The 23,428-nt window shown below is 51.8% G+C and overlaps 1 long non-coding RNA gene across 2 annotated transcripts in view; it reads left to right on the top strand.

Moving 5' to 3' along the window:
• Positions 1-23,428, top strand: part of LOC128110943 (uncharacterized) — a 343,357-nt gene that overhangs the window by 224,835 nt on the left and 95,094 nt on the right. The gene's annotated exons all lie outside the window — the stretch shown is intronic.

Genomic DNA, 23,428 nt, shown 5'->3' with positions numbered 1-23,428 from the left:
CCCTGCATGCCCTCAAGGACTCTCCCACAAATTCCTCAATACCCCAGGCTTCTTGAGACAATGCCCAGGCAGTCTAGGTGGTGATTCTGAAACTGTCTGGGGCTCAACTCTCAGAACCTGGTGTACGCTGCTTCAGAAGGCATAGGGCCTTCCATGGCATAGGTCTAGTTCAGGGTCTTTTGGATGGGGAGATGAACCTGAGTTGTGTGGTATCTTGGTGTAACTCTAGGGATCCTCAAAATATGAAGGGAGATGATCAGGGTCATAGCCAAGCCAGAAGAGGACCCGACAAGTCATGTCTGGCCTTGAGGATGGGGAGAAGCCAGGAGTCAAGGAATGTGAGTGGCTTCTGGAGGCCACAATAAACTAGGAAGGTTCTCCCCTGAGTGTCCAGAATGAACACAGCCCTTGATTTCTCGATACGAGCCAGTGAAAGGTGGTTCGTTCATTGTCCCCTGCACTGTGAGCTGAGACACCTATAGAGTTATAAGCACTGCGTTGTGACGACAGCAGCAGAGAACCGGTCACACACCAAAGCTGGAAGAAGTGACTCCAACCCACCCATCCAAGTTCCCAGGAGGATACCAGTGCTGGGCTGAGGGGTCCATCATCACAGTCATCCAGGGTTGTAGCCATGCCCTTGGACAGCTCACAGTTTCTCCAAGTCCATGCATGTTGGAGAGCTGGGGGCAGCAGGACAGCGAGGCTCAGCACTTACACCTCTTCTCTACCTGGGCTCCCTTCTCATGGAAGCAGGGAATTCCTTCTGCTAGGGTTCTGAGGACTCAGAGGCGATGGGAATCCTTTAGGAGAGAGCTGCCCTGGGCAGGAGCCACAAAGCAAAATGCAGGGAGAATGTACAGAAAAGGTACTGCCAGTTCAGACCAGTGTGCACTTATGATGTGCCTACTGTGTGCAAGGCCTAGGCTGAGTTTTGTTAGGGATCTGAAGAGATGATCTGTGTTCAGGGGTGGAGAGGCCAGGGTGCCCAAAGTAGTGTCATGGAGAAAGGTTAGCTCAGGTGTCAGTGAGGTGAGTGACACAGAGTGGCGGGTGAGATGGGAGAGCGGGGGCAGTGGCTCCAGTGCCTTCTCTGTCACACTGCAAGGAAAGCTGCAGGCATAGAGACAGCTGAGCAAAGGTCACAGGTGGAAGAGAGTGAGAGGGAAGTCATGTGACCAGAGGCTGAGCTGTGGTGGGGAGCTAAGAGCCAAGGCTAGACCTGGGGTCAGGGGCCTGAAAGTGCAGCTTAGGACTCTTGGGCTTGCCTCAGGGTGTTAGGCAGCCATGTTTGTTTTACAAGACTCTTTGGATAGATAGACAGGGAGCTAGGGAAGGGAAGACTGGAAACTGAGGCCAGGGATGGACTTTAGTCCTGCCCACCCTGGAAATGATAGCTGGGCAGGCAGGGGTACTGGGTGAAGACAGCATGGCGTGGATCTCCAGGTGGAAGCACCAGGAGTGGGTATCAGGAGCCGAGAGGAGTGCTAAGAAGAAGGAAGGGTCTGGAACCAAGCTCCGAACTGAACTGTGCATCCCGAGAGCTTGGCCTGGGCCCCTGAATGGGCAGAGCCCTGGGCCCCATCACCGCTTGCATGCCTCTTCATAGCCCTGGCTTCCCCGGGGCCACTTTTCTCTGAAGAACAAACCACCCCGTCTGCACATTCGTCCCCTGAGGGACCTGCACTTCTCCTGCCCTGGGCTCCTAGATTTCATTACCTCTAATGAGCCCATCCGAGGCTGGGCAAAGGCAGTTACCAGCGCCAGGCCTTTTGGTAACCACTCTGGGAGCCAGGCAGGCATGCAGCCCCACTGCACACCACCCACCGCCTCACCGCCTCATAATGAGAGGGTGAAATCCGGGAATTAATGAGGACGGGAAAATTAATCACAGGTTTGCTGGGCTCTCTACTCCCGAGGAGGCCTTCTGCAGGTTTGGGGCCTCGGACCTGCTCCAGGTCTAGGGGTGGGGAGAAACAGTCTGGGTGCTGTGAGCTTGCCATAAACACAGCCTTCCCCTGCCTGGCCTCGGGGAGGAGGCCTCTGGGGCACATCTAGTCAGAGCAGGAACTCCAGGAGCAGAACTGAGTTCTGGCCTCTACCTGCTGTGTAGCTTGAGGGTGGAGTTGGAGCCTTTTAGAGCTCCAGAGTTCTCTACCCCTAAAGGAAAATAGTAACCTGGTCAGTAAGTAACCTTAGTGACAGAATGCCTGGAGTTCACTCAGGCCCCAGCAGATGGTCAGGGAGACAGAAAACTGTCTACACATGACAGCAAAAGTCCCTGTTTTTCATTTCAGCAGCCTACACAGCCTCTCCCAGCTGTCTCCCGAGAAAGGAGGGTGTTAGGGAGGCTTCCGAACAGGTGGGTTTAGGAACGGGGAAGCGACCATGGAAGCACAAGACTCAGGAGGTGGAGGCAGGCAGGCCTGTTACTCAGGGTCATCTCTCAGCTATATACCCAGTTCCAGGCCAGCCTGGGCTACATGAGACCCTGTTTCAAAATAAACGAAACTAAAAAAACAAAGGGGTTAAAATAAACAACAACAACAACAACAAAACAAAGAGACTTGGAGGCCAAGGAGGCTTCCCTGACAAGGGCCTCTGAGTATATTCTACTCCTGCTGTGAAGGGGTAGAACACAAAAGGACCGCGGGCGCTCTCTTAATGAAGCCTACTCCCCTGACAACAACCTCATCCTTCAATAAAGACCGAAATCCACCTATGAGTGTAGAGCCCCTAGGACCCCCTTCTCAGGCTGCATCTCCCATTACTGCTGTGGGGGCAGGGCTAGGAAGGTTCCAGTCTGTGAAGAGTGCTTGTCCAGTTTGCGGAGGTGTTTGGACAGGAGGAGGACACACGCTTGAGGAGTCTGATTGGGGCCAGGAGGGTGAACCCGGGTGTCCTCAGGGATGTGGAAGCTTTCTGACCTGCTCCCCAGGTCCAGTCTTTTCCAACCCAGGGTCAGCCTTGGGTTTTGTAGCAGAGAGAATAGAAAGTCCATGAGGGGTTATCACTTGAAGACCATAATAAACAGCCTGGGGCTTCCAGTTGCTAGCATACATAAATACAGACATATGTATGTGTGTATCTTATACATATTATATAATATGTATATATGTATATATATACATATGTACATATATGCATGCATGTATGTATGAATAAATATATACATGAAAACATATTGCAAACATATTTTCAATCTGTTTCTAAGTAAAGTAAGTTTCCATGAAAGGAATCTGGCTTTTCTAAGCTCCTAATAGACTTTGCCAGTGAGTGTGGCCCAGGGGCTGAAAAGGACTTTCCCTGAGCACAAGTGAGTGCAAATGCCCACAGAGGCACAGGTAGATTCAGGGATCTTGGCTTGCAGAGGTCCTGAGGGAGATGCTATTGGAATGGGAGTGCTGCATGGAGGCCCCCAAAGGATCCCCAGGACTGAGCTACTGTGTGGAGGAACTGTCAGAACCTGAGCTTCCCTAGGAAGGCAGACACACTGGGGTAGGCACTGGGAAGGAAGAGCCCTGCTTGGGCCCAGGAGGCCAATGCAGGGCCAGCTGAGGCTCCATCTGTGCGGTCCCATTGCCGTGGCCCCAGGAATCCCGGCCAGCCTGTACATGAGCCCCAGAGGGACTGGCGATCACCCCATCTACCCAAGACAGACAGAAATGCTTCCACAACCAGTGGGTAGTCTTGCCATTTCAGGCCATTTCTCTGTAGACATCCTTCAAGACCTTTGGGACAAGGACTCCATTCTGAGGAAACCACATGGACCCCAGCACTGCCCTGTCTGTAGCTGGCCTTATCTATTCACTCCTTCACTCATCTCTCTCTGTTGTCTTGGGATCAGCTGTCCTCTGCCAACCCCGAAGTCAGCCTATCTTTTCCTTGTAGCCCTGCAAAGGAGTGGATGAGGACCTGGGAACTTGCCTGAAGGAAGAAGGTGCTGGAAAACTGGGTGGAGGAGGAGAGAAGCAGGCCAGGAGGGAGGGGGCAGCTCCCAGGAGACAAGGACCTAAGGGTTAGACTCTAACTCTGTCTTAGGTTTCTTTTGCTGTGGTTAACACTATGACCAAATGCAACTTGGGAAGGAAAGAATTTAATTCAGCTTACACCTTACAGTTCAAGGCAGGAACTCAAGTTGAGCAGGAACCTGGAGGCAGGAACTGAATCAGGAACCCTGGAGGAGCACTGCTTGCTGGCTGGCTCTCCATCTTTTGCTCTACTTTCTTGTACTACCTAGGAGGACCAACTGGCTGAGGATGTTACCACCCATAGTAGGCTAGATCCTCTCAGACCAATCATTAAGAAAATGGCCCACAGGCTTGCCTACAGGTCAATCTGATGGAGGCATTTTCTCAAGTGAAGTTTCCTCTTCCCAGATGACTTTAGCTAGTGTCAAGTTGACAAGAAAACTATCCAGCACAATTGACACCTGGTCAACATGACATGCCAACACATCACTATCAAACCATAACCTGTCTTTTCTTGTTTATCCCCAAGATCTCATAGTAAAGGGTATGCTAAGGGCTCCAAGCAGTGATAAAGGGGCAGAACACTGGTCACAAGCTAGTGCTTGGCATCCAGAAGGTTCTGGAAAATCTTTCTCCATACCACCCTGCAGAACTAGCCTTCATTATACCCTGTCCTCCCTTCCAGATGGCCCTACCTGAGATTCCACTGGCGTCATCACCATGTCCCCCCAACCCTCCAGATTCTCAGAGCGAGGTATACCCTACTGCTCTCCCCCAAACTACCCATAACAGAAACAGAAAGGGTGAAATGGTGGTAGAAACATGTAGACCTCAGAGTTGTACCCTTAAGCTGGAATTGTCCTTACCCAGAAGCTGCCCCTCTGGCAGGGTGAGTAGTCAGCTCTGTCTGGGTCTTTGTGTATGCTAATTGTAAGCCTGTTGGCTGTGTCTCTGAATAGGTTTTTCTGGTTGCTTTAATAATGAAATGTTTTACGACATCAAATATTTCTCCTTATTAGCTGAGAAAGGTCAGGAGCCACACTGTGTCTTTTTTGTTGCCTGGGCAATTGGGTCTGACCTTTAATTACGAAGGAAGCATGCTGCCGTCTCCAGCAGCTGGCTAGTGGGGGCTGCTGTTGCCTAGGCCCTTTTGCCATAGTCTGTGGCTCCTTGATTGCCCCTTGGATTGCCTGGCCTCAGTTTCCCTGTCTTTGCCAAGTGTTAAATTAGACTCTGGATTCAGGGCACTTTGGTTTACATCCTGGGGACTGGGCTCAGTATATGGGGATGGGAGGGGCATGTCTCTGGATTGAGAGCACAGATGGGGGTGTTCCTCTCCCCTCTCATGCTCATCTGGCCCGGAAGCTCTGGTTCTGGCCAAGGCTCTGGAGTTGGGTAGTAGAAGACCCTTGATTCATCCTGACAGAGTGGCTGGCGCTTGCTCCTGACCATGCTGGGTCTCAGTTGTCTGTCCCCAAGAAGTCGATAACCCCCCCCCCCCCCCCGCCAAAATCAGCTCATTTAGTATTTCCAGCCCATGAGGTGGGGAGACACTGCAGCCTTGCTGCCTGGGAATGTCTGCTTCAGCAGAGTGGGGAGCAGCAGGTTCAGGCCTAGAGGAGACAACAGGCACTTCTGCCACCAGAGCCTCCTGAGCATGTTACAGGGATGGTGGAGCTGAGGCTCTGTGAGGCCAAACAGCCTGGGTTGGCTCAGGTTGTGTGGAGACAGGCTCTGAGCTGAGTGTGGAACCCTCACATTCACCGCCCTCTTCTGTTGCCTTTGCTTGGAGAGAGGGGGGCGGAATTTTGACTAAAATCCTAAAGAACTGTCTTCACTGGGTGCCATGGGAAGGACTGGGATTAAGGCAGCTATGGAAGGAAGCAGGCCCCACCTGCAGAGGGGTGCCAGGCCCAGTAAACAGTCAGGGTAGAAAGCTGGGTGGGGTCCACCCTTCCCATGATAAATGGGGTGACTCGTGGGCGCTGTCAACACACTAGAGAAACCCAAGGAGCCTGAGATTTGCCCTCTGCACAACAAACCTTGTGGCAAAAGCAACTGGAAACGGAGGGCTGCCAGCGCCTTGGCTGCCTGGCGCTGCCCGGAGCTCTGTGGCCAGTAGCAACCACCCAGGAGTGGCTCCGGAACCATCCTGCCCTGAGAGGGGATACTTGGGAGGGACAGAAGGACGAGAAAAACATGGAACTTTCTCTAACAGGGTCCATGCACTGCTTGCCAGGTTTATACTTTGAAATGAGAAGCAAATGTGGGGAAAACATGTCAGACATCCCAGGCTCTGAAACCAACTAGTGGTTTGGAGGAAGAGGAGGGGGTGGTGACAGCTCGTGTGAGGTCAGCGATGCTCCTCCATCGGGGGAGAGTCCTCCTGACTGGCAGTGATAACCACTGAGCCACACCTGGCTCTTGGGCTCTTGTCCAGAGGACGGTGTAGGCTGTCACATGAATGGAGTTTCTGGGCTGGAGTCTATAGCCTGGAGGCAGAGAGCCTGTGGTCCTGGACTTGGAGACACGCGTGAGAATGCCATCCCATGTCTGCAAAGTTTCCATGGGTAGAAGGAGGCAGAGACATTTATGGAATCAGAAGATGCCCTGCTGCAAGCCACAAAAATATATGAAGTAGGATTTCAGCTGATTATGACAGGCTATACCTGGAAGAAGCCAAGGACCTTCCAGAGGTCAAGCTGAGGCTCAAAGAGTCTTGGTGATATTGGGTTTTGATTATTAGCCATTTCCTGCTATGAATTTCTCGTGTGTTATTGTAGCTTTTCCATCATTCATTGGGTACCATTTCCCCTCTACTAATGGAATATTTAGATTACTATACACAGTCAGAACCCCAGTTCAAGCCTCCCTGTAATTATTGTCATTGACAGCATCTGGCCAAGACCATCCCCAGACAGACAAAAGTATCTTATCAGAGATACCTCTGTACTCTCTAACAGACTTAAGCATCCAGACTATCTGTTTGAGAAGGTCTGGTGGATGTGCTAATTAAGTTTAACTTTCTCCCTTTCCAAAGTCTTATCTCTAGTTATAGATCTACTTTTAATTATTAACTCAGAACTAAAGGGTTCTGACTTACAGGTACATCTAGCTGTGACAGAAGTTGCCTAGCCAAGTTGCCTAGCGACCGTGCACACTGACCAGAAATGGTGGGAGCTGAGATATCTTGGAGAGATACGGGTCAAAGGGATAAAAAGGCAGTTTTATTTTCAGAGAAGGAGGAGACAGAGAAGGGAAAAGGGAACGGAAGAACTAGATGGGTAAGACTGGAGAGGAATGGACTGAGATGGGGAAGAACTAGATTGAAGGGCTAGAAGAGAGTACTAGAGGAACGAGATGGAAGATGAGGAAGAGTCGTATGGGGAAGAACAAGATGAGAAAGGAGATGGGAGAGGAGCTGAGATGGGAAAGAACTAGATGGATGAGAACCTAGATGGGGCAGAACTAATATGAGAGAATTGATAGAACATAGAGGGGACAGCAGATAAATGTCCAGAGAAATCAGGCAAGAAAGGAGCTAGGCACGAGAGCAGAATAGAAGCTGTGTAGAGAGAACTGACACAGAATAATAAAATGTATGGACTAAGGAGTTTCGTGTATGTAGATTCATTTCTTATCATCATAGATTAATTATCAGCTGGTTGTAGATTCTTCCTGGGCCCTGGGAGAGGACTGTCGAGGGGCTGGACCCCTGTGGTCCCCGAAATTGCCCCTCTGTATCCACCACTGCACTCCATGGCCCTTCCCTATACCTAGAAACTCTGGAGACAAGTCCAGGCCCAACTCTCCCAGCCATCTGCACTCTGAGGGGCTCTCAGATTTGAGGATGGAGGATGAGGGCAGACTCCTGGGGATCTGGGGGTCACCCATTCTTATGGGACTGCTCTGTGGCTCTTGTACTTTCTCCTGCCCTTAGATAACCACTTACTAAGCTGATGGTCCCCAGGAGGTTCCCTCTCCCGGGCCACACAGAAGTCATGTGATTGGTGTCCTTAGGTCTGTTTGCTCCACACCTCCCTAAGTTTCTCACACTCAGAGCCAGCTGAGACTGGAGTAAGCGTCCTGTCCCTGGAGGACCTTCATCTTCAAGGAAGTGGGAAGAAAGCGACAAGCCAAGGAAGGCCCAGCAGAGTCCGGAGGCTCAGGCTGGGTAACAGCAAATCTGCCTAGGACTCATGACTCTGCCATTTAACCTGACTCCATGGGGAGCCTCGGAATCCCCATGACTTGCAAGGTCAGAGGATCTCCTGCCTCTCACTGAGAATTTGTGAGGAAAGTGTGGTCGTCGTCTATAAGCACACATTACTAGCCCCGCCCCAGCTCTGGGTGGCTATGTGCAAAGTCAGGGTGGCAGGACTCTTAGCTAAGGGACCTCTAGCAGAGTCTGGTCCCCAGCCCTGTCTGTGGTACTGCTGTCTGCTGGCCTACTGGTGGGCAATCTGGACACTTTGTGGGAATGGGCACCTGACTGCCACAGCCTCCAGTGAAGGCACAGCACTTGATGTAGAGGAGAGGGCATTTATGGAACTGATTCCCAGTACACCACTGGCCAGCCATGACCATCCTCCTGAAGAGTTCAGGGGCCTCCTATGGGCTTCCAGAGATGGATGTAAAATAACTTCCTAAAATAATCCAGAGATGCCCAAGTTACCATCCCTGAACCAGAAACTCAAGGGAGTGGGGTCTTCCTGGGAGGACCTGAGCCTAGGCAGACAGCCCAGAGGTAGTGCTGGGGGCTTCTCTGAACTTCTGTTTTCCTCTCCGTAGGACAGTTAATGAGCCTGGCCTGCTGTTGCTGTGAGAATTAAGAAACTGAGGCGCAAGAGCTCTGTAGACTCGGGCATGACCCTGGAGCTTCCTGGATGGGTTATTTCTGCGACAGAGGTTCTATACATGTCCGACTTCCCCATATCTTGGCAATGAGAGTGCAGCTCCAAGATGCATGGTGGGAGCTCTGCCCTCCTATGCTCCACCCAGTCACCAGGGAGTCTGATGAGCAGAGATCCATGGAGGGCAGGGTGCAGCTGGGAGCTGCAGGCTTTTAGCTGCTCTCTGGGCATTCGCAGGGCTGTGTCAGGACCCATACACCTACATACTATAGGCACCTGTCTGCCCCACCTCCGGGACATGAGTGGTATCGATGAGCTGAAGGGACAGAGTTTGTGGCTATCCGGACCATTCATACCTATAGCTGCCATGGAAGGCATGATCTCCCATCCCCAGTCCCTGGAGGGGCTTCAGCATCTCATGGAGTCTGCATGTGGCCATCCAGGCTTGTTCTAAAAACCCAGTGAGGGACAGAAAGCATAACTTCTCTGCATAGAAACAATAACTGCATGTCTTCAGGCTGAAGGATGCTGGGTGTATGTGGGGTCCTGCCTGTGAAGTTCAGTGATGGGAGTGAGAGGCTACTCTCATTCCTTTCTGGGGATTCTAGTGGGTGGGAGAGCCAGGATGCTGGGCAAGGGAAGAGGCATCCTAGTTCTGCTGTAAGTGTGGGAGACTCTGGGATGGGACCAGTGTCTCAAGGCCAAGAAGCAAAGTTGTAGTTCCCAGTAAGACTCCTGCAGGTCCCAGGAGGTCTCCAGGGTGGGCCTCAACTAAATTTCAGAAGTATAATAACCATATGTCTGAAAGGTCTGGGCTGGGAAAGGTGGTCCTGAGACCCATTCTGGCTCACCAAGAATCAAACTTAATTTCTGTGTGGATGAGATGTCTCAGCTGGTGGTGGGAGGCAAGCAAACAGATTGTCTCTGGCTTTTGGCACCACTGAATTGACTCAGGCTTTGGGGAAGATGTGGAAACAAGGTGGAGAGAGAAGGCTTTTCATCTAAATCAGAAGAACTTTGCCCAAGGACAGCATGGACCCCTGGTGAAGGTCTAGCCCCTAGTTTCCCATCCCTGCCCTGCTCTGTGTCTTCCTCAGATAGTGGGGGAAGATTAAACCCAGAACCAGGAGGGAGACCATGTGTGTGTGCCTCCAGCCTGCTGGGTGAGAGTGTGGGAGTGAGACACCTAGCTGGTGCTTGGTCTACATCTTGATTAGCTGAGGTGAGACTAGTGCCCTGATGTTGAACCAGTCACCGAGCCAGGTGAGGTTGGGACCAAAAGAAAAATCCCTGCTTTTTTCTGCCCAAGTCCCACTGCCAGGTAACTTGCTATGATCTGACATCAGGGGTGACATTCCTAGATGCTGCCCACCCACAGGCCACCCTGCTCTCAAGACCTGAGTCACATCCTATTTAGTAGCTTGGGATGGCTTCACTTTGCATTGAGTAATCTTTAATAGGGTCATTTAATGAGCAGATGGTAATGGCTGTGTTGCCAGAGACTATACCACCTCTGCCAGCTTTTGCAGGACCCCAGTGGGGGCCCTGGTGCTTCCATGGGTCTCTGGTTGACACCATTCCAGACTGATGACTTAGCAGGGTCCAGTGGGTCCATTTGGGGAACTGGAGCCTGGCTATGTGGACGCTGGTGGATGAGGTGGGTGCATGAAGGCCAACTGTGAGCATCGAGAGCACCCTGGGCTACACTGAGTAGCTTTTTCCTTGTGATAAGCCAAACTCACTATTGCCCCACTCTCACAGTGGCACTGGGGGGCAGGCAGTGTCAACTGCATGGTAGGGAACAGGCAGGAGGCCAGGGACAAAAGGTGTCTTTCCAGGGCACGCTGGTGGAGAAATACAGCTGGGGCAGACCCAAGACCTTTCAGTCTTCACGCTGTACTTCTGCCCACTGGAGCTTTCAGGATCTCCTGGAGCTGTGCTCAGAAAGAACCCCAAGACAAAGACTTCTGAATCTGGGAGTAAATTCGACCTTCCCCACCACTCCATTGTCTTGAATCCCACTGAAGGCTTCCCAAGCACCCAGCACCCAGGACCATCCCTAGAGTCCCAGATGATCTTATCCACCCTACCCAGGATGCAGTGTCCCAGAATTTTCTTCCAAGTGCCACTTCAACCGACTCTACCCAAATCATGTCTTCCCATGTTCCCTGGTCCTTGATATAGGAACATAATTCTGTGGGAAAATTCTTTTCAGGGCTAAGAAAGCATATAGGGCATCTTACTAACCCACAAGAGACAGATTTATCCATTTCCCCATCTTCTTATCCATCCAATCACCCTACCTCACCCTTCCATCTGTTCCTTGGTCCTAAATAGTGTTACCACAGCCTGACTCCAGGGCTCTTCCAACCTCCTTCAGCAGCCTCGCTAAGACAAACTTACCCTCACCAAGTACTTTCTCCACGAACCCTTGAAGGTCCTCTCCACTGCTCCCTGACAAGACCCTCTACCGAGAGCTTCATGATAAGCTTCCGATGACAGCTGTCTCCCTTTCTGTCCCTTCTATGCCTCTTCCATGGCATGTGCCCACTTTCCAGAGCAGGCTGCACCGTGGAGCTGAGAGGCACAGACATAGGGGCTACCCAACAAGGGATAGCTGGATGAGGAAATCCAATGCCATATGACCCCAATGATATGCTTGGGAGGTCTGGGGTGCTGGGCCTCAGGTGTCAATCACTTGACACCAACTGTCAACACAAAAATAACATACAGTATAGCAAACACTAATTTCTTTTAAGATTCTTTTGTTTTTTAAAGGTGTCCAGGCCTGAAGTTCTTTTCAATATGTCAGGCTTTTTAAAAAAAGATTAAAATGTATCAGATTATTAAATAGAACTGCTTCAGACTTAATTTAGCAAACTGTAACATTTTTATCATTTTTATAAAGCCCTTTTTAATGAAAACCGTCTGCATGGAGACCAAATATCCAGACCGAAATCAGGTTTTCACTGTATATTTGTTATCCCTGAAGATGTTATTTCCAGATTTTACAGAAATAATAAATTTCGTTTAGAAGCCCAGGCCTCTGAGGTGGTGCCACACATCTCTGAATTTTCCAATTTGCAGTTCAAGAAGCTAATCCTGCTGTAATTCTTCATACTTGGCAATCCCCGGCCGCAATTTCATACCTCCATCCTTGCCTCTTTGTAAATGTGAGGGCTTGTAGCAACATTCGACCCAATATGTTTATTTTACATGAGCCTAAAAATGCTGTTCCAATAAGCATAAGCATATTTTCTCAGTGACAAGATGTTTTCTTCTTGTGGCTCCTGATTTCACAGGTCACTGCCTGTGGCTGTTTCCCACGAGCGGTCTCCTGGGTCTCCTGGTGCCAAATGGGAGGCGTTGGAACCAGACAGTGGAGAATCTGTCCGAGAGTTCTATCTGCCCATCAGCCGTCCAGGTCTGTCCTAGACACCCCTCCATGACACCTCATTACCAAAGGTGTGGTGTCCCCCTGGGGAATCATAGCTATTGTTAGGAGCACCTCGAAAGTGACTTCTCAGGTCCCAGGCCTACGGAAGCAGAGACAGTAAGAGCTTAGGATCCCTATGAGGTAGAATATGCCCTGCAGCCCTGGCTGGCGAGGCCGTGACTGGCATATATCCAGTGGGCATGAAGCTGGCCAGTAGAGCCAGAAGCAGGGGCACCTACCTGGCTTGTCCACTGTGACTACAGAAGTCAGGTGGGGCCATGTGGTCAGGCAGGATCTTTTTGGCTCTTACTAGAGTACATCATATTACCTCAGGGACCTCTGATGACCAGAAGGGAATTTGGTGTGGATGAGGGTACCCACAAGCCAGAAATGGCAGTGGCCTAGCCGAGCTACCAAAGCAAACTTGCCAGCCAGGGGCAATCAGAGACCATGGGAGTTTTAAGGCACAGAACTGAGTTCAGAGAGAGCCCGCTGAGATCTGAAGGTACTTATATTCAGAGACAAAGAATGGACTAGAGACACATGGAGAGTGACAGAAACGGAGGCGGCTCATTCAGAGGAAAGGTATCCCCAAGAATGGAAATGGGCTAGAGATGTGGGAAAGGTCTGAGGCATCATGACCCTTCACAGGCCATTTACATAGCCCCTGCCTTGTCCCACATTTGAGTATTGGAAGATTTTTTTTTTTTTTCAGACTGTTCCTGTCTCCTACCTGTGCCCTGGTGTGAGGGGTTTCCAGTAACTGTCTTCTTCTCTTACGGTATTCTTTTTTTTTTGGTTTTTCGAGACAGGGTTTCTCTGTGTAGCTTTGCGCCTTTCCTGGAACTCACTTGGTAGCCCAGGCTGGCCTTGAACTCACAGAGATCCGCCTGGCTCTGCCTCCCGAGTGCTGGGATTAAAGGCGTGCGCCACCACCGCCCGGCCTCTTACGGTATTCTTGATGGCTTGCTGTACCCTCTTCTCCGGCCGTGGTCTCTCTTGTCTTGTTTATCGCTCCATTCTGACTGAATACTGAGAAAAACATCCAGTCTCCTCTCAGACCGGCTAGGAAGGCAAACTGTGACTAAGCCTATGGAGAGCCCTGTGTGGGGTGCTTCCGCCTCTGGATGCTGCTCTTCTGGGAGGGGGTTTGCACCCCTAATCTTGTACCTAGTTTCAACTTCACTTTGAGCACTGTGTTTATGGAACTCTGAGAGAAGGAACACTGGTCCCAGCCTATCTAGGATGGAAGACTTCTCGAGAATGTGAGACTCTTACAGCTAAGCTAGGCAAGTTTCTGGTAAACAAGGAGGCAGGCTCAGCTGATGTCGCTGTTACTGAAAGTTGTTTTCCATTGGGGTGGGTGCATGTTGTGGATCATGGCTATGTGGTGCCAGAGGATTTCCTGTGTAACATTATTAATGTTCCCCTCAATTGCTTCTGTGTATCAGGAAATGCTGCCCTAACTTCCTCTCCCAGACCACTGGTCACATACCCTGCTCACACTGACCATTACAGCTGGGCAAGTCGTACCCAGGGCTTGATTGCCTAAGTGGCCTTTCTGAGAAGTCAGTCCTCACAGCAGACCTGGGAGGGTTCAGGTGGTGAATGAGGGTGAAACTTGCCTGAGATCTCCCTGTGAGAGGTAACATCATGGTGGCTAGCTCTATAGACCCAAGGCCTCTTTTCTCCCAGCTCAGGGCTTCTACCACAGGGCGCTGTGCCCAGGTGCAGCCTGGGCAAACCCCACAACCTTCTCCCAAGAAATTGTACCACTTTTCAGTTCAGCTGAGGTCACTGAGAACTCCATGGGACTTTATGTCACATCCAGACTCACAGTCCTCATCACAGCACATGCCCCCAACTGGCACTGCTTGCCGATGCTGAACTGGGAATGTTCTGAACCCCGTGCTGCGAAGAACAAAGGTCCAATTCAGCCTCCCGGGGGGGCAAGGGATCTCATTAAGGCCCTGGCAGTCGGTGTGGGGTCGAGGTATTGTTTTTAATGGAAAAAACAAGAATTTGCTGTTGTGTTAGATTAAAGCCTTTGTCCAGGGGAATTAATCAGATTGCTACTGGCTTTCAGTCCCGTAGCCTTTGACTTCCCATCCTCAGAGAAGTCATGGACTAGGGCTGCAAAATTGTTTTATTTCTCTCTTTGTGGTTTAATGAAGGCCCCACAGCAGGGTTTCCAGGGAGGACTGAATCACCCCTCACCTGCTTAGCATGGGCTCTGAGCAGTCAGTGGTCACCAACTCCTCCCATCCATCCATCCATCCATCCATCCATCCATCCATCCATCCATCCATCCACCATTCTATCCACCCACCCATCCATCATGTGTTTCATCTTGTCACCCAGTTCTGGTCACAGTTATTGCAGCTGAGAGATCTCCATACTTCTAGAATCATGTCAAATGCTCCTGTCCCCTGGGCTATAGCTGCCAGGATGTCAACCCCCATTGGACTACAGTACTCAAGTGGGGAAGACATGGATAATGGGTACACTGAATCTTCACCACATGCACTGCCTCCCTCCTTCAGCCACATCTTAGAATAAGAAACAGCACCCGGCTAGTGTCCCAGCCCTCCCCATCCCTTGTTTCAGGCCAGCAACCCCACCTCGGGGCTGCCCATCACTCTTTTGCAGCGGGTAGGATCTCACACAGAGTCTAGGCTTGTCTCTACCTGTACACCCTCCTGCTTGTAGTCTTGTGAGTGCTGGGTTACAGGAGCAGACTACCATGCCTGGCTTTACACTTTTTAAAATTTTTTTTGCATTTAGAAATTTTTACTGACCATGCAGGTTGTATGTACGGGTGTGCATTTGTACATGAAGGTGTGTTTGTGTGTGTGAACACGAGTGATGTGGAGGTCAGAGCCAGCCATGGGCATGAACGTCCTTGGGAGTTAGTTTCTAAGACACAGTTTTTCCCTGGGATCTGGGGCTCGCTGACTAGGCTAGACTGGTTGATCAGCAGCCACATGGATCCGCCTAGACCTCTCCCGTGCTGGGATTACAAGTGTGCATCGTCATGCACCCTTTTATGTGGGTTCGAGGGATCAAACTCAGGCTGTTACACCGCTGTGGCAAGCACTTTACTGACTGAGCTATCTTCCCAGCCCCCAAAGAAGAAAACATCAGAAAGCTCTTCTGACCCTCAGAAGCTTCCGGCTCGTGAGTTTGCTGTGGGTCTCCACGCTGTCCCTGATGGACTCACAGATTCTCTTCCTCCTCTCATAGAGGAGTGACCCCTGGACGTCCTGGGTGCTCCTACCCCTGAACAAGTGTAGTGGTCATCTTCTTCCAACGTTGTACCAGAGAAGAGAGAGCCGCAGTGCCTTGCGTGTCCCTACAATTCTGCCCTTACCATCTATCTGCATAGTGTCATGAGTAGGGGACACATCTGAATTGCTCAAAAGTTGCTGCGAGTTCTAAAGCCCATCTTTGTACCCACACAGGGTCTGGCTGCCACTCAGATACAGTGAGAGCTAGGCAAGTGGCCTTTTGCATGCCACTGTCATTGAAGGGTCTGTCACCAAGATACCCCAAGTTCCCTAGTCCACAATGGCAAAATACTCTGTAACTTTGGTCCTTCATTTAGACTGGTGTCATCCTAGTTGGATCAAAGATGTGGGGGACAGACAGCTTGGGAATTAGCGGAGAGATGCTCTGAGTGTGTGGAAATGGCGTATACCCAGAGACCAGAATGGAAAGGTAACTGAGAGGCAGGAGGAGGCAACATTTCAAGTGCTTCTCCTTGGCAAAGGAACGAGACCCTCACCAACCAGACCTCTTAAAAATGAACAGAAATAGCTCTCCGTGGAAAAACAGACACAGTTCTGAATAGGCAATTCCTGGAGGAGCAAAAACAGTGTTGAACATCTGAAGAGCCTCTGGGACAGGGGACTTGGAACAGAACAAAACCATGAGACACAGAGTTCTTTTGCCCAGTGACATGGGCCCAAAAGTTCCCCTTTGACAGCATCCAGGGCTCTCAAGTGTGTGAGCAGTAGGGGCTGGTGTGCACAGCTGTGGAATGATTGGCAGTGTCTGTCCCTGTGGAAGTCCTGTGCCCACCGGGAGATGTCTCAGACTCTCGGGCCACTTCTATAGCCCTCACCTAAGATCCTGCAAAAATGACACTTCCTTCATTGTGGGAAGAGTTAAAGGCAAGGTGAGTGCAAGTGTGACTCTGACTGGCTGTGTCCCCTTTGAAGAACCTCCCCCTCTGGGGGTCCCCACCTGCATCCTTAGGACTCAAGTCTGTCTTCTGTGTATGTTGTCCCTGGCACAAGTGCATGCATCCCGTCCCTCCTCTTAGCAGCCCTGTGGAGAGTCCCCAGTGACCTGTGACCACAGCCTGCCAAGGGTCCAGGAGTGGACCTGGCCCCAGGGCCTCTACACACCAGTAGAGCCTTCAAGCGATACTGTAGCAGTGGTGAAGGTGACCCTGGAACGGAGGGTCTGGCCACTCCACATTCCTTCTGCAGAACCTGTGGAACTAACCCTGTTTGTTGGTTCCAGATACTAAATTTGGGGTGGTTCTGTGACGCAGTGGCTGGTGGGAAGAGAAGGGTCTGCCTCCAAACGGAGGGTCGGGCCCTATCTGACCCCTGTTCTAACCCGAGAGTCACTGACAGGGAAACTGAGTTCGAGACAAGGTGGGCTTGTCTAAGGTACCTACAGCTTTGCTCAGAGGCTGAAGTCCCTTTTATGATGAGCCTGACTTCTGGGTCCCTGAGGGGGCTCAGCCAGAGAAAGACTTGTTGCTGGCCAGTAGAGCTTCGTGGGAGGTGACCCCTTGAATTGTGTAAGGGGTGGACCAAGGTGGATGAGGATGGGATAGTCTCTGTCTAGGTAGTCTGCCTTGTGCCTCCCATCTCCCTCCTCCCTTAGTCCCTGAGTTCATGGCCACTTTTAAAGGAGGCAGGCAAGGCGGAAAGGGTGGGAATGCTGAGGGGAAGAGAGTGGTTGAGGGCCATGCCAGCCGGTCTGTGCAGTGACTGTCGGGCCTACCTCCAGAGCAGGTCTGTGCAGTGACTATCTTCCTCCAGAGCAGGTCTGTGCAGTGACTGTCGGGCCTACCTCCAGAGCAGGTCTGTGCAGTGACTATCTTCCTCCAGAGCAGGTCTGTGCAGTGACTGTCGGGCCTACCTCCAGAGCAGGTGTGTGCAGTGACTGTCAGGCCTACCTCCAGAGCAGGTGTGTGCAGTGACTACCTCCAGAGCAGGTGTGTGCAGTGACTGTAGGGCCTACCTCCAGAGCAGGTGTGTGCAGTGACTACCTCCAGAGCAGGTCTGTGCAGTGACTGTCGGGCCTACCTCCAGAGCAGGTGTGTGCAGTGACTGTCAGGCCTACCTCCAAAGCAGGTCTGTGCAGTGACTGTCGGGCCTACTTCCAGAGCAGGTCTGTGCAGTGACTATCTTCCTCCAGAGCAGGTGTGTGCAGTGACTATCTCCAGAGCAGGTGTGTGCAGTGACTGTCGGGCCTACCTCCAGAGCAGGTCTGTGCAGTGACTCCCTCCAGAGCAGGTCTGTGCAGTGACTCCCTCCAGAGCAGGTCTGTGCAGTGACTATCTTCCTCCAGAGCAGGTCTGTGCAGTGACTGTCGGGCCTTCCTCCAGAGCAGCCCAGGTGTTGTTTCCCTTTACAGCCCCTCCTTAGACACGGAGGCCGGGGCTGCCCTGAGGGTCCCTGCCCCCCCCCCTTGAAGAAGAGTGAGAGGATCGGGGAAGCTCTGGCATGTGGGTCTGGGGTTCATTCAGCCCTTTGGGCTCCAGTTCTGGGCTGTGGGAAATGACACTGAGTTTTCCAGATAGGAGATAGGACACCCGACTAAGTCTGAAGATCAGAAAACTAGACAGCTTTTTTGTTTTTTTCCAAGTGGAAGTGCACCCTAACAGTATTAGGGATAAACTTGTATTAAAGGTTGATTTGGAATTTCCAGGTAGACAGGGAGTCCCTTTTCTTATTTGATCAACTTTTCAATGCTGTGGCAAGGGCAGGCAGCTGCACACAGAGATGACGACGGCCTTTGGTGTTCTCCAGTTGTTTCCTTTCTTGGGTGCGAGAGCCAGGACCGAGTCTGAAAAAACTGGCATCTAAGTACTAAACAGCTCTTCTTGGGCAGAGGTCACCTGAATCTGAGCTTCTGCACTTAGGGACAGTGCTGCACAGTCCTCTAAAGTGGAGGTGGCCCGGGGTGTCTGGTAACGAACGAGCCTCCCTGTCATAGGAGGAATGCCTTCCCTTGCATTCAGCAAGAGTGTTGGCTGTGGCAAGGAGCCCGACAGTGAGCGGAGAGAAAGGGAGAAACCCCCAGCTCACCAACGGGACTAATACAAAGTCTCTGGGGACAGTTGGAGCAGAGCCCGAGGGCTGAGCAGTTGGCCATAATCTAGAGAGGTGGAGACAGAGAGGGAGCCTGGGGTGGGAGGTGCCCAGGCCAGGGCAATGGCGGTAAGATGCAGGTAATGCCTAGGAAGCTCCCGTGCCCGCTCTAACAGCTTCAAACCACTATGGGTTGTCTCAGTTCTCAAGGTTTGATGCTGGAGATGGGGCTAATGGAGCGGGAGTCAAGATGCCAGCAGTGCTAGGACCTCCCTGGGGAGTCCGGGAGCCCTGCCGACACGCCTCTCTGGCTTCGAGGAGACGGCAGGCCCCTTGGCTTGCTGCTGACTCACTGATGCCCCTCTCCCGTCATTACCTCTTTCTCTTGCCTACCTCCTTCTTCCTTCTAAAGACCCCAGGAGAGCTCGGCACAGTTCAGGGCCATTCATGACTATGTCCCCATCTTGAGGTCCTTATGGACATCTGTTGAGTCCCTGGGCATGGCTACTCCATTTTCAGGGGTTGTTACTCTCTGATTTCCTTCAAGATGGCTTCAAAAGACTGATTGGAGATGGCCCGGAAGCCCAGCTGCAGAAGCTCAGAATTTTCTATGAATCCTGGGAGTCTAGGTAGAGGTGAAGGTTCCTCTCCAGTCCCCAGGTCTAATGTGCTGTGTATAAGGCCACTCTCAGGCCCTGGGCAACCTGGACCTCACAGTCCCAGTGCTGGCCAGTGTCTTGTGAGCTGGGGCAGAGCCTATGAACTGTAGCTGGGGCCCAGCTAGGGGCTCTCTGGCTTCCTCTCTGCAGCCACGGTTCTGCTGGCTGGCCACACATGCTTTACATTAAGGCTGCAGAGTGTGTTTTCCATGCAGTCTGGCACAGGGGGGACACTGGCTATGCAGGGACCTGGCGGGCTGGCTGACACAGTGGCAGGGTGCCAAGGCTGTGAGCTCTGGAGAGAGGCCCCGAAACTGAGGAGAAGAAAGGAGGTCCGGGGTGACAGTGAGATCCGGGAGGCCGGGTCTGCTTTCCAGGGAGCTGGGCCATGAGGAGGATAGGGATGCCACCTTCAGGGTTCTGACTCTGTCCTGTGAATGACAAGCCAAGGTCACTAGCAATGGTGGGATGAGCAGAGGTCTCAGGCTTCTGTCTGCTTGACCTGGTCCTGTGACTTTAGAAGTTTCTGGTCCTTGCCTGTCTTCAGGGTTGACTGTCCCTGATGGGCCTCCGCACACTGAGACTTGGTTGGTACTGGAGGGAGGCCTGGTTCCTTATGTCTGTGGAGAATTCACTGAAGTTTCAACATGGTCCCTAGAATGCTGGCCTCAGGGTGAGGGTCCCACCCCCATCCTTGCATCCTGCACCTCAGCTTTCAGAGCTGTCTTCCCAGCCAACACCTCAGCCTAATCCTCCCACTAAACTGCTCACTCTGTTTCCCACCCTGGAGACTTTGTCCGCTACCCCATCTTGCTTGCAGTTCCAACCTCAGTGTTCTGGCTGGAGCCCATACCTCAGAGCTGGTGCCCAGTGTGGTGTTGGAGGGGGGTGGTCATTGTCCCTCACACTACACTTTGCTCAGTGGGCTGGGTCCACAGGAGCTGCTGTGTCAATTGCCACACACCAGGTCACTTTGGATGTTACCTCCAACTTGAACAATGGCACCTGGTACCTCCATGTGCTTACTGGGGGACAGAATAAGTCAGAGCTATAATACTGAGCCTCTGTTGGGCTAGAGGACAGCTCTAGGGTTGTAAGTGGTTGGTGGGGGAAAGCTCACGCAGCAGGGAACATATTGGGCTGGGTTATGAAGGCTGAATAGGAATCTATAAGTGGAGAATTTGGTGCCTGGATGAACACATTCATCCCTATGGACCCCGAGTAAGCACATCATAGCCCAATGTCGAAATTCTACCTGAGACCTGTTTTGTATATCCTGGGAACTGAAAATAACTTGACATTTTTGAAGGCTTATTCTTAAAAAAGTAAAGAAGAATCTACAGCCAGAACCTTTGCTGAGAGTCTAGCAGGACTATTTCTGCCAGGGACAACTTGTACACAGGGAAGATGCTTCATCAGGCTCTGGCCACACAGAGTGGGGGGCTCCAGCTGTCCTGAGGATGGGAAGAGCTACAGCACTCCAGCTTGTGAATACTACAGTGTGACCCCCCAGCTTCTCTCCCAAGAAGGTAGGATGAAATCATTGTTGTCCCTGGGCTGCATAGACCTACCCCTTCCAGCCAGATCCGTGACCCTTGGGCCTGGGAGGGAGAGGACTCCCACACTCATCTGTGAATTAGGCGTATTTTCCACCGGCTGGCTGGGTCTGCAGGGACCCAGAGAGAAGACATTCCAAGCTTTGTAATGTTTCAGCTCTAATGAGCTGGAGTTCTGGTGGTTACTTCTAATCCCACTGTGTTTACCCCAATCAGTGATCGAAGGCTGGCCGGGATAGCTGTCATTCCTTCTGTGATTAGTGCTCTGGCAGGCCAGCCTGTTTTCCAGGAAAGGCCCCTGGTCCCCATCTCTGCACAGACTCAAGGCATCAAAGCGCCTTCTGAGGCTAAGACCCGAGGCGCCAGGCTGAAATGCAGGGCGTGGTGGTGGACACAGTGATGGGCACTGGGTTTCTTAGCAAGTTCAGGGGCTCGGTACCCACTTCTTACCAAGCCTGTTGAGCGACCAGTGACTTCCCAAAGCCACAGCCTTTTCTTAGTTTTGTGCCAATCTCCCCAGAAACATGGCTGGAGACCACGTTTGAATGAAGCAGTTGTTTGGAAGATGACCCCAGTAAATACAAGGGGAAGGGTGAATTTCCAAATAAGTCACCTGGGGCCACCTGGGGCTCAGTCTCTGGGGGTACTGTAGAAGCCACCGTGATGTGAGAGCCCAGTACTACCTTACATACAGTGTGGGAGTGGGGTGCCCCCCCCTCCCCCAGGCATGTCATCCTGGTATAGTGACCATAGCCATTTAAAGCTTCAAAGAAAGTTCTCTTTGTCTTCAAGTCAAGAGGTGTGACCCCTGCATATGGAGGCTGTTGTCATGTCTAAAGAGCTAGGGCCAGGGCCTATGGCATTCAGGGCCTCTGCCTAGTCCTGTTCCCTCTTCTCCCACCTGGTACCTGGACTGCTGTTATTACAGACATGTCCTCCTGAGCTGCTCCCTGAATTGCTCCTGTTTAAAAGGCCACTGTGGCCCAGTGTCATGACAGCTGTAACCTCAACACTGTCACCCGTGTAGACTTCCTGAGTGCCCGTTCTGTGGCGGATCCGGGAAAGGTGACAGGCTTCTTGTAGAGCTGTGGACACCTCTTGGTACAGCTTGTCCTCTGGGCTCAGTGCTGCGTCACACATGTGAAGCTTGGGCTGGTTCTTTCAGCCTGGATCTGCCTTGTCCTACCTGCTTTGCAAATCATTCACCCGCTTTGAGCCAGTGTCAAGGCTATGCTGGCCTCTCCGCCACTCACAAGCCTGAGAGTGCCCGCTTGGCATAGCAACCAGACCCTCGACGACCTCCACCCACTGGACGGCAGGGTCAGTGGCATGATGCATACTTTCAATGGGCTTTTTTCAAACCCTGCTGCTCCATAGCCTTGGATGATATTGGCTGTCTGCCTGGGGATGGCTATCTGAAGCAGTGGAAATGATGGCTGTGGGGGTGGGGGGTTGTTCCTGCCACTCTTGTGTGAGAGGCCAGGGTGTGGCAGGGTGCAAGGGACCTGGGTGCAGGGATAGTCGGTCCACAGTGTAGGAGTTCAGGAAAGCCTGAGGCTGCCCTCTGTACCATGGCATGGCTCTACCCATAGTTCTTGGAACCCTTTGGAGTTATGTCCATGCGGGATCCAGGCCAGGGGAGCCACTCAACCCTGGCCACGGGCTCACAGCTCAGAGCTTGCACATCTGCTTGGGAAGTATTTCCTTTTTATGAGTGAGTTCCAACTTGTTAAATTTTACAGCAGCAGGAAACTTGTAACCTCACTTAGAAGTTACGAGGGCCTGGGGTGAACACACCCCGTAAAGCCCAGTGGCCCGTGGGAATCTGCTCAGAGACAAGTCCAGACACCTCTTCCAGCACACAGGCAGTACTGAGGCTCCAGGATGACGATGCCTTGGGTGCCCCGAGAGTCCATCAGAATGGCAGTGTGGCGCCAGGACCCCCCTGCAGAGCCTGTGCTGGTCTCTCTCTATCTCTTGAACTATTCCTGGCTTCCCGGAACCAGTAAAAGGCACATCCTCCATACTAAGCCAGAGTAGGAACGTGACCCTCCCAAGTGTCAACAGCCCAAGTGCCCAGACGCTTTGATCACCAACCCCCAAGGCAAAGGTCCTCTGCAGATAGAGCTAAGTTGAAGAGCTTAATGGTGGGAAAGTGGGGAAGGATGGTGACTGCATTCTATGCTGGTCCCAATGTGAAGAGAAGGTTCCTTATAAGGGAAAGAGCCAAGACAGTTCCAGACAAAGAAGGCAGAGTGTCTATACAACCAGAAGAAGGAGCTATGACCCAAGGAAGGTGGGCAGCTGGGGAGGGTGACCTTCCTTCTGTGGAACCTCCATGGGGAGAATTTCTACGGGCATCTTTGCTCTGACCCCAGGGTGACCATTTTAGAGCCCAGACTTCTGGAATTGTAAGGTAAATTCACATTGTCACAACACCCTGGCAGTAGGCTCATAGTGGTGCATTCCAGTTTTCAGAGGGAACTGACCCACTAGCACTCTAAACCAAGTGTCCATGTTTCACTAGATAGTCAGTACTGAGACCCGACCCAAGCCCCTAGAATGATGGTATGAGTCACATGAGAAGATGGCCAGGAAGCAAACAGACCCTCAGCAGAAAT

The sequence above is a fragment of the Peromyscus californicus genome, unplaced genomic scaffold (genome assembly GCF_007827085.1).
Source record: "Peromyscus californicus insignis strain IS unplaced genomic scaffold, ASM782708v3 Scaffold_15__1_contigs__length_86483966, whole genome shotgun sequence".
Lineage (NCBI taxonomy): Eukaryota > Metazoa > Chordata > Mammalia > Rodentia > Cricetidae > Peromyscus > Peromyscus californicus.
The sequence above is the reverse complement of the archived record's forward strand: the minus strand, read 5'-3'. Positions and strand labels throughout refer to the sequence as shown.